The sequence below is a fragment of the Musca domestica genome, unplaced genomic scaffold (assembly GCF_030504385.1).
Source record: "Musca domestica strain aabys unplaced genomic scaffold, Musca_domestica.polishedcontigs.V.1.1 4, whole genome shotgun sequence".
Classification (NCBI taxonomy): domain Eukaryota; kingdom Metazoa; phylum Arthropoda; class Insecta; order Diptera; family Muscidae; genus Musca; species Musca domestica.
Window position 1 is genome coordinate 296,130 of NW_026712328.1, and position 11,322 is coordinate 307,451.

An 11,322-nucleotide genomic window follows, 5' to 3' on the forward strand; every position below is an offset into this window, starting at 1 on the left:
AAATACTATTTTCCTGATAAAGGTTATGGAAATAGTTTTGGGTCTTAATTCTGCGCTGTTTCTTTTCCTTCAAAATAATCATCATAACTAGAGTTGTTGGACTCGTACGTATCATTTGAATAAGTATTTATATGGAATGTTCGTTGTGCCTTTCAGCGGACTAATGTTCTGTTTTGGCGGTGGATTGGGTTGTCTCTTACCTAAGAATTGATGTTGAGGTGGTTTATTTGCATAATTGATTTGTTGTGTTTGGGCGTGATGGAGGCTGCTTCGGGTGTCCGAAACTTTGTATACCGATATTAGGGTCAGTGTTCATTTTAGAAAGATTCTGTGAATTAGGTATGAAGGCTATGGTTGGATTGAACTGGTGTATGTATTTTTGAAAATTTTATTTCTGGGTAGGAGATGTTTGATAATAGCTTTTTTAATCGGCTAAAAATTTTGATTTTGGGCATGATTAGTATGACATTTCCGGTTTTCTAGTTTAAGACATAAATGAAAAGCGTTGGGTAAATCCGCTGGTTCTATAATTCCTAGCAATATTGGTAGATCCATTTAGTCCTCTTATAAACGTATCGAGGGCTGCTTGTGTTATTAAACTTAGAGTTTCGTTTCTAGCTTCTAATCCTCCTAGTTTGTTCAGTATCAAGGATAGTTGCGAATAAACTGCCTAATAAAATTCTTGAACTGTGGAGTGAATTAGACCTGCCATTTGGTATTCTAATGTGGATATATCTGGGTCACCTATACTACCTACGTTTTCCGCGTCAATAGATTGATCTACAGCGTTTGTCTAAATAACGTTCGGATTTGTGGCTTGTAGAACGTGTGGTAACTGACTATTGACCATTTCTAATATAATATTCCTAAGGTCTGTTAAGTTTATCTGTCCTGGTTCAGGTCTGTTAGATTGGTATGTGTAGCAGCTAGTTTTCTTTCAATATTGCGAGTTGTGTGGTCGTTCATCAATATTTCAGTATTTTGTAAAATTCACAATCAGCACTTGTTAAGTTCTTTGTTTAATTTTTTGGGAAAATATTTTTTTTCCAACACTTTTTATATTTTGTTTTTTGGTAATTTATAGACCTTTTTTGGTAATTCAAAATAAAATCAATTTTGAGTTTTTATACCCTCCACCAAAAAAGGTATGGAGGGTATATTAAGTTCGTCATTCCGTTTGTAACTCATCGAAATAATCATTTTAGACCCAACAAAGTATATATATTCTTGATCAGCGTAAAATTCTAAGACGATTTAGCCCTTTCCGTCCGTCTGTCCGTCTGTTGTAATCACGCTACAGTCTAAACGAATTAAGATAGGAAGCTAAAATTTTGCACAGATCTCTCTTTTGTCTGCAGGCAGGTGAAGTTCAAGATGGGCTATATCGGTCCACGATATCGTATAGCCCCCATATAACGGTACCCCCCGATATTCGGTATTTTGATGATTTTACCCACATTTTTCAACGGAATTGTCTGAAAATCCACACAAGGAGTTCCTTGTGGGTACTTTATACCTCGGCAGAGAATTGTCCATATAGGTCCACGATATCGTATAGCCTCCATGTAACGCTACCCCCCGATATTCGGTATTTTGATGATTTTACCCACATTTTTAAACGGAATTGTCTGAAAATCCACACAAGGAGTTCCTTGTGGGTACTTTATACCTCGGCAGAGAATTGTCCATATAGATCCACGATATTGTATAGCCCTCATATAACGGTACCCCCGATATTCGGTATTTTGATGTTTTTAGTCATATTTTTCAACGGAATGGTCACAAGGGGTTCTTTGTGAGCACTTTACCCACCGACAGAGAATTCTCTATATAGGTTAACGATAACGTATAGCTCCCATATAACGGTACCCCGTTATATACATTTTCCAATCGTATTTTCTGAAAATCCACACACGGAGTTCCTTGTGAGTACTTTCCACGCAGACATAGATTTGTCTTTATAGGTCCACAATATCGTACATCCCCCCATATATCGGTACCTTCCTATATTAGATATTTTAAAGATTTTTAAAGAATTTTTATTGGATTTTATTTTTTTGAAAATTTTCTAATTCGTTCCAAATGGTGGAGGGTATTCAAAGTTCGGCCCGGCCGAACTTACTGCTTTCTTACTTGTTTTTTCTGTATGTTTTTGATATTAATAATTTCAACCGGTTTGTTCAACTTTTACTATAATTTTTTCTTAAAAAAAGTTTTGACTTTAACACAATGTTAATAATCTCACTCTTTTTTCCCAGACAAAAACAAAGGAACTGATGAGGATTGGTGGCTGTTTCCGAAACCTAGGTATTCCCTGCGTTACCCCTTGGTAAACGTTACCATCGTTCTCCACTAATAACAAACAAACGTTTTTTTATAAAAACAACAATAAAGGGATTCAGCCTGACAATTTTGCAACAACAAAATACTATGGTATCCCGAACAAACAAGCCGCCACTGTTCTAATATCTAATATTTGTTGATTATTATTATGGATTGTTTAGTCTACATTTTTTATAATTAATTCAAAATGGTCGTGATCTGGAGATCCCGCGGTATATTTCCGGGCTGTGCCTACCATATTAATGGCTCTTTTCTTTCTATACCCTCCACCATACTATGGAGGGTATATTAATTTTGTCATTCCGTTTGTAACTCCTCGAAATACTCACGTCAGACCCAACAAAGTATATATATTCTTGATCAGCGTAAAATTCTAAGACGATTTAGCCATGTCCGTCTGTCTGTCTTTGTGTCTGTCTGTCTGTCTGTCCGTCTGTCTGTCTGTCTGTTGTAATCACGCTATCTTTCGAACAAATTGAGATAGAAGGCTAAAATTTTGCACACATGTATATTTTGCCAGTAGGCAGGTTATGTTCGTAAATGGGTCATGTAGGTCCAAGTTTTCATATAGCCCCCATATAACGGTACCTCTCGATATTCGGTATTTTGATGATTTTAGCGACATTATTCACCGGAATTGTTTCAAATTTGGCATTTGAAGTTCGTAATGGATACTACAGCCTAAGACAGAAAATTATCTGTGCAGGGTCCACGTCTTCGTATAGCCCCCATATAATGGTACCCCCCAATATTCGGTATTTTGATGATTTTAGCGACATTATTTAACGGAACCGTTCCAAATTTGGTATTTGAAGTTCGTAATAGACACTGCAGCAGTAAACAGAAAATGGACCATGTAGGTCCACGTCTTCGTATAGGCCCCATATACCGTACCCCCCGATATTCGGTATTTTGATGATTTTAGCGACATTATTTACCGGGATTGTTTTAAATTTCGCATTTGAAGTTCGTAATGGATACTTCAGCCCATGCCAGAAAATTGTCTGTGCAGGTCCACGTCTTCGTATAGCCCCCATATAACGGTACCCCCTATATTCGGTATTTTGATGATTTTAGCTACATTATAAACAAATTTTTCTTCAAGTTTCGCATTTAAATGTTGTAATAACTTATGACAAAAGTTGCCTATGCAGGTATACGTCGTCGTATAGACATTCGGTATTTTTAAGATTTTAACAGAATTTTTAAAGGATTTTTTTTATTTTATTTATTTATTTTTTTTGGAAATTGCCAAATTTATACCAAATGGTGGAGGGTATTAAAAGTTCGGCCCGGCCGAACTTACAGCTTTTTTACTTGTTGTATGTTTCTATTGGTTCTATGGTTTCAAGGATATCGTGTATTTGTGATATTTCGTGTGTTAGGAGTGGGAAAAAAGATTGGAATTAGGTATGGTTTGTGTAATTTTTCACTGTATGTAATTAACGAGGTTGCTGTATCTGTCTATGTCTATGATGTGAATAAAGATAAATGTTTCATCCTGTATTTTTGCGACTCCATTGTGAATATGAATGAATTTCTGAAAATTTGCACAGAAATTTTAAGGTTCTCTAAAATATGAAGATGGTCTCAGTTCTTAATGTTGCTTTTATGTACTACTTTTCCTGATTCTGTACCAATTGTAGTAGAGTTATTTTCTTTTACTATTTCTTTTCTTAATCATGGAGACAATTTAGTCCCTAAACGCTTATGGATTTTTACATAAATGTCATCACCTGGGTTTGATTTGCTCCCCTTTTTATACCCTCCACCATACTATAGAGGGTATATTAATTTTGTCATTCCGTTTGTAACTCCTCGAAATACTCACGTCAGACCCAACAAAGTATTTATATTCTTGATCAGCGTAAAATTCTAAGACGATTTAGCCATGTCCGTCTGTCTGTCTGTGTGTCTGTCTGTCTGTCTGTCCGTCTGTCTGTCTGTCTGTTGTAATCACGCTATCTTTCGAACAAATTGAGATAGAAGGCTAAAATTTTGCACACATGTATATTTTGCCAGTAGGCAGGTTATGTTCGTAAATGGGTCATGTAGGTCCAAGTTTTCATATAGCCCCCATATAACGGTACCTCTCGATATTCGGTATTTTGATGATTTTAGCGACATTATTCACCGGAATTGTTTCAAATTTGGCATTTGAAGTTCGTAATGGATACTACAGCCTAAGACAGAAAATTATCTGTGCAGGTCCACGTCTTCGTATAGCCCCCATATAATGGTACCCCCCGATATTCGGTATTTTGATGATTTTAGCGACATTATTTAACGGAACCGTTCCAAATTTGGTATTTGAAGTTCGTAATAGACACTGCAGCAGTAAACAGAAAATGGACCATGTAGGTCCACGTCTTCGTATAGGCCCCATATACCGTACCCCCCGATATTCGGTATTTTGATGATTTTAGCGACATTATTTACCGGGATTGTTTTAAATTTCGCATTTGAAGTTCGTAATGGATACTTCAGCCCATGCCAGAAAATTGTCTGTGCAGGTCCACGTCTTCGTATAGCCCCCATATAACGGTACCCCCTATATTCGGTATTTTGATGATTTTAGCTACATTATAAACAAATTTTTCTTCAAGTTTCGCATTTAAATGTTGTAATAACTTATGACAAAAGTTGCCTATGCAGGTATACGTCGTCGTATAGACATTCGGTATTTTAAGATTTTAACAGAATTTTTAAAGGATTTTTTTTATTTTATTTATTTATTTTTTTTTTGGAAATTGCCAAATTTATACCAAATGGTGGAGGGTATTAAAAGTTCGGCCCGGCCGAACTTACAGCTTTTTTACTTGTTGTATGTTTCTATTGGTTCTATGGTTTCAAGGATATCGTGTATTTGTGATATTTCGTGTGTTAGGAGTGGGAAAAAAGATTGGAATTAGGTATGGTTTGTGTAATTTTTCACTGTATGTAATTAACGAGGTTCCTGTATCTGTCTATGTCTATGATGTGAATAAAGATAAATGTTTCATCCTGTATTTTTGCGATTCCATTGTGAATATGAATGAATTTCTGAAAATTTGCACAGAAATTTTAAGGTTCTCTAAAATATGAAGATGGTCTCAGTTCTTAATGTTGCTTTTATGTACTACTTTTCCTGATTCTGTACTAATTGTAGTAGAGTTATTTTCTTTTACTATTTCTTTTCTTAATCATGGAGACAATTTAGTCCCTAAACGCTTATGGATTTTTACATAAATGTCATCACCTGGGTTTGATTTGCTCCCCTTTTTTATTATTAGTTCTAAAGTCAGTTGTTTTTTTGTCTCGTAATCTTTTGATATTATCTTGTCTTGCTTTATCATACATTTCGGGGTCTATGTTGACTCGTCGTTCGAAAAATATTTCGGGTGGTCTTTGTCCTGTTGCGCTATGTATTGTATAATTGTATTCATCAATTGCTCTGTCTAAAAGATCTATGAAAGTAGGGTATGTCAGTTTAGTTCGAAGGCAACGCATAATTTCAGCTAGGGTTGAGTGAAATCGCTCAACCTGACCGTTCACGACACTCGTATATGGTGGGGCTTTGAAGATTTCTATATTCAATCGGTCTTGTAACATAAAAATTATTGAAGCAGAATTAAAAGATTTCTCAATATCAAAAACTATAATTTTTGGAACACCGAATAAAAATACTAATTCTCGTAAAGGTTCTTTATATGTTCAATGGTTTTTGATCTAATAATCCTGCCCCGCGCCTATTTGGAAAATTTATCCAATTCTGAGGACAAGCTGATTCTCCGTTTTAAAAATATCATTATTGTGGATTTCTCCGGGATATGAGGGTATTGGTGTTTGCCTCAGTTCAGGCTTCGGTGGATGTCTGTCGTATTTGTTTACTTTGCAAACAGTACATTGTTTGACGATCCTGCTAATTTTATTTTTTTTTATGAGCCCCTTTGTGTGTGCTGATAATTATTTCATCCTGTTGGTGATTGTCTTTAATATCTTCTACTTGGAGGCTCGTAAATCTAATGCGATATTTTGCAAAGTGATTTGGAAAATTTTCTTGAATGTTTCCCATTTATGATTCGGTTGCTTGGATTCCATTTATTACAGAGGGATTTAGGTATATTTTCAGAATTTGGATCAGCTGTTCAGGGGTATAATCTGTTCCTGGAAGTGCATACCTTTGGATGGTTGGAAATACAATTTAAAACTGATAGGAGTTTGTTGGGCTAGGGTCAAAGATTACTTGATATTTGTGCTTCGACACTATAAATAAGGTTATGTAAGGAACTATCGTCACTGTGTGTCGTTTCCGACATAGATTTAACTTGCGATATTTCAGGCACTCTGGAAAGGGCGTCTGCCACTACCTTACTTTTACCTGGTTTATAAAAAAGTTCGTAGTCGTATTCTTCTATGAGCGTAGGTGAGTGGCTGGTGTTCTGTGAATATTTTCACTTTTGGCGCTCCATATAGAAAATTTCTAAGATTGTTAAGGGCCCATATAATATCGAGCATTTCCTTTTCATTCACTGCGTAATGCTCTTCTGCCTTATTCAGAGTTCTTGATATAAAGGTAATGGGCTTGTCTCCTTAAGACAAAGCTGCTCCGAGAGCATAATCTGACGTATCAGTTGTTAGCTCGAAGGGCTTCTCATAATTTGGATAGTACAACATCTTATCTCTTGATGTTAGAGAGTTTTTCATCTTTGTAAATGTCTCTACCGCCGCTGTATTAAATTCTATAGAAATTTTAGACGATTGTCTTTTCGATATTCGACCTTCTTCACCTCTTAGTAGTAACGTCAACGGTTTTGCCAATTTTGCATAATCTTTTATAAAACGGCGATAATATCCCGCAAGGCCTTCCCGCTTTTTTTGAGTTAGTTTTTATACCTGCCTCGGATATTTTAAATCCGAAAAATTCTACTTCTTCTTTAAAAATATGACACTTGTCCAATTGGACTTTCATATTTTCTTCTTCTAACGTTTCGAAAACATTATGACTGTCATGACTATGGTTCTCTTCGGATTTGTTGTATATCGAAAGCTCGTTGGAATATTGATTCCATCTCTTAACACTGGAGAATCATTTGATGTACGGATCTCTCCATAAGTAAATTTCTTGTCTGGCTCTGCTAAGAGCTTAGATAATTTGTCTATTAAACAATTCATTTCTCTATTTTCCTGGGGTTCATATGGTCATCTCGTAATTTTATAGTATTCATACTTTGACTGGTGTGTTGTTCAAGTCGAACCCTAGTGTGCTGGCGAACGATAGTGTAATTTCTTTTTGTGTAAATGACTGTGTAAAGCATTTCGACTGTCATTACCTAGAATGCCGTGGAAAGATTTTAGACTAGGCATTAGATAGAATTTAAATTTGTCGTCTAGTTTGAAAAGGTTTATGTACGTTTGTGATGAGATTTTTGCATTACCGTACAGATTTTGCAATGAATGGAATTTTGTTAGGAATTATTTTTTACTAAGTCGATTAAATATAATTCTTACTAGATTCTGTGTCTATTAAGATTTATAAGATTTTCCCGCTCTCCGTCCGACATTCAAATATGGAAGCGAAGAGCTTGTCATTCTAAAAAATGAATGTCATCAAGTTCTGTTAGTGTTTCATTGTTTGAAATACTATTTTCCTGATAAAGGTTATGGAAATAGTTTTGGGTCTTAATTCTGCGCTGTTTTTTTTCCTTCAAAATAATCATCATAACTAGAGTTGTTGGACTCGTACGTATCATTTGAATAAGTATTTATATGGAATGTTCGTTGTGCCTTTCAGCGGACTAATGTTCTGTTTTGGCGGTGGATTGGGTTGTCTCTTACCTAAGAATTGATGTTGAGGTGGTTTATTTGCATAATTGATTTGTTGTGTTTGGGCGTGGTGGAGGCTGCTTCGGGTGTCCGAAACTTTGTATACCGATATTAGGGTCAGTGTTCATTTTAGGAAGATTCTGTGAATTAGGTATGAAGGCTATGGTTGGATTGAACTGGTGTATGTATTTTTGAAAATTTTATTTCTGGGTAGGAGATGTTTGATAATAGCTTTTTAATCGGCTAAAAATTTTGATTTTGGGCATGATTAGTATGACATTTCCGGTTTTCTAGTTTAAGACATAAATGAAAAGCGTTGGGTAAATCCGCTGGTTCTATAATTCCTAGCAATATTGGTAGATCCATTTAGTCCTCTTATAAACGTATCGAGGGCTGCTTGTGTTATTAAACTTAGAGTTTCGTTTCTAGCTTCTAATCCTCCTAGATTGTTCAGTATCAAGGATAGTTGCGAATAAACTGCCTAATAAAATTCTTGAACTGTGGAGTGAATTAGACCTGCCATTTGGTATTCTAATGTGATATATCTCGTTTGTGGGCGTGGGAAATTGCTGGCCTATCTAAAGGAGTGTTGTACGACTCCAACGCTTTGACCGCATTACCTATGTTATGTTCAAAATACCGTAGTATTTTGGAGTACCTTTCAGATTTTCATATGTTCTTAAAATTATTTCCAGGCTCTTTCTACAAGACTTAAACTCTCCTGGTTTGCCTGAAAATTCCCTTAGACATTTGACAACATCGGGGACTTTATCTTTGTCACCTATACTACCTACGTTTTCCGCGTCAATAGATTGATCTACCGCGTTTGTCTAAATAACGTTCGGATTTGTGGCTTGTAGAACGTGTGGTAACTGACTATTGACAATTTCTAATATAATATTCCTAAGGTCTGTTAAGTTTATCTGTCCTGGTTCAGGTCTGTTAGATTGGTATGTGTAGCAGCTAGTTTTCTTTCAATATTGCGAGTTGTGTGGTCGTTCTTCAATATTTCAGTATTTTGTAAAATTCACAATCAGCACTTGTTAAGTTCTTTGTTTAATTTTTTGGGAAAATATTTTTTTCCAACACTTTTTATATTTGTTTTTGGTTAATTTATAGACCTTGTTTGGTAATTCAAAATAAGTCAATTTTGAGTTTTTATACCCTCCACCAAAAAAGGTATGGAGGGTATATTAAGTTCGTCATTCCATTTGTAACTCATCGAAATAATCATTTTAGACCCAACAAAGTATATATATTCTTGATCAGCGTAAAATTCTAAGACGATTAGCCCTGTCCGTCCGTCTGTTGTAATCACGCTACAGTCTAACGAATTAAGATAGGAAGCTAAAATTTTGCACAGATCTCTCTTTTGTCTGCAGGCAGGTGAAGTTCAAGATGGGCTATATCGGTCCAGATATCGTATAGCCCCCATATACCGGTACCCCCCGATATTCGGTATTTTTATGATTTTAGCCACATTTTCAACGGAATTGTCTGAAAATCCACACAAGGAGTTCCTTGTGGGTACTTTATACCTAGGCAGAGAATTGTCCATATAGGTCCACGATATCGTATAGCCTCCATGTAACGGTACCCCCCGATATTCGGTATTTTGATGATTTTACCCACATTTTTAAACGGATTGTCTGAAAATCCACACAAGAAGTTCCTTGTGGGTACTTTATACCTCGGCAGAGAATTGTCCATATAGATCCACGATATTGTATAGCCCTCATATAACGGTACCCCCGATATTCGGTATTTTGATGTTTTTAGTCATATTTTTCAACGGAATGGTCACAAGGGGTTCTTTGTACACAAGGGGTTCTTTGTGAGCACTTTACCCACCGACAGAGAATTCTCTATATAGGTTAACGATACGTATAGCTCCCATATAACGGTACCCGCGATATTCGGTATTTTGATGATTTTAGCCACATTTTCCAATCGTATTTTCTGAAAATCCACACACGGAGTTCCTTGTGAGTACTTTACACGCAGACATAGATTTGTCTTTATAGGTACACAATATCGTACATCCCCCCATAAATCGGTACCTTCCTATATAGATATTTTAAAGATTTTTAAAGAATTTTTATTGGATTTTATTTTTTTGAAAATTTTCTAATTCGTTCCAAATGGTGGAGGGTATTCAAAGTTCGGCCCGGCCGAACTTACTGCTTTCTTACTTGTTTTTTCTGTATTTTTTTATACCCTCCACCTACTATGGAGGGTATATTAACTTTGTCATTCCGTTTGTAACTCCTCGAAATACTCATGTCAGACCCAACAAAGTATATATATTCTTGATCAGCGTAAAACTCTAAGGCGATTTAGCGATGTCCGTCTGTCTGTCTGTCTGTCTGTTTGTCTGTCCGTCTGTCTGTCTGTCTGTCTGTCTGTCTGTCTGTCTGTTGTAATCACGCTATCTTTCGAATGAATTGAGATAGATGGCTAAAATTTTGCACACATGTTTATTTTTCCAGTAGGCAGGTTAAGTTCGTAAATGGGCCATGTAGGTCCACGTTTCATATAGCCCCCATATAACGGTACCTCCCTATATTCGGTATTTTGATGATTTTAGGGACATTTTTCACTGGCATTGTTTCAAATTTGGTATTTGAAGTTCAAAATGGATACTACACCCTAAGACAGAAAATTGTCTGTGCAGGTCCACGTCTTCGTATAGCCCCCATATAACGGTACCTCCTGATATTCGTATTTTGATGATTTTAGCGAATTTTTCACGGGAATTTTTCACATTTGGTATTGGAAGTTCAAAATGATACTACACCCAATATAGAATTGTCTGTGCAGGTCCACGTCTCGTATAGCTCCATATAACGGTTACCTCCCTATATCGGTATTTTGATGATTTTAGCGACATTACTCACCGAATGTTTCAAAATTGGTATTTGAAGTTCGTAATATACTACAGTCTGTGACAGAAAATTGTATGTGCGGGTCACAGGTCTTCGTATAGGCCCCATATTCAGTACATCCCCATATTCGGTATTTTGACGATTTTTTTACAATACCCACCGAAATTGTTTGAAATGTGGTAATTTGAAGTTCGTAATGGATGCTACAGCTGTGACAGAAAATTGTCTATGCTGGTCAGGTCTTTGCACAGCTCCAATTTTAACGGCACCTACTATTTGATGATTTTAG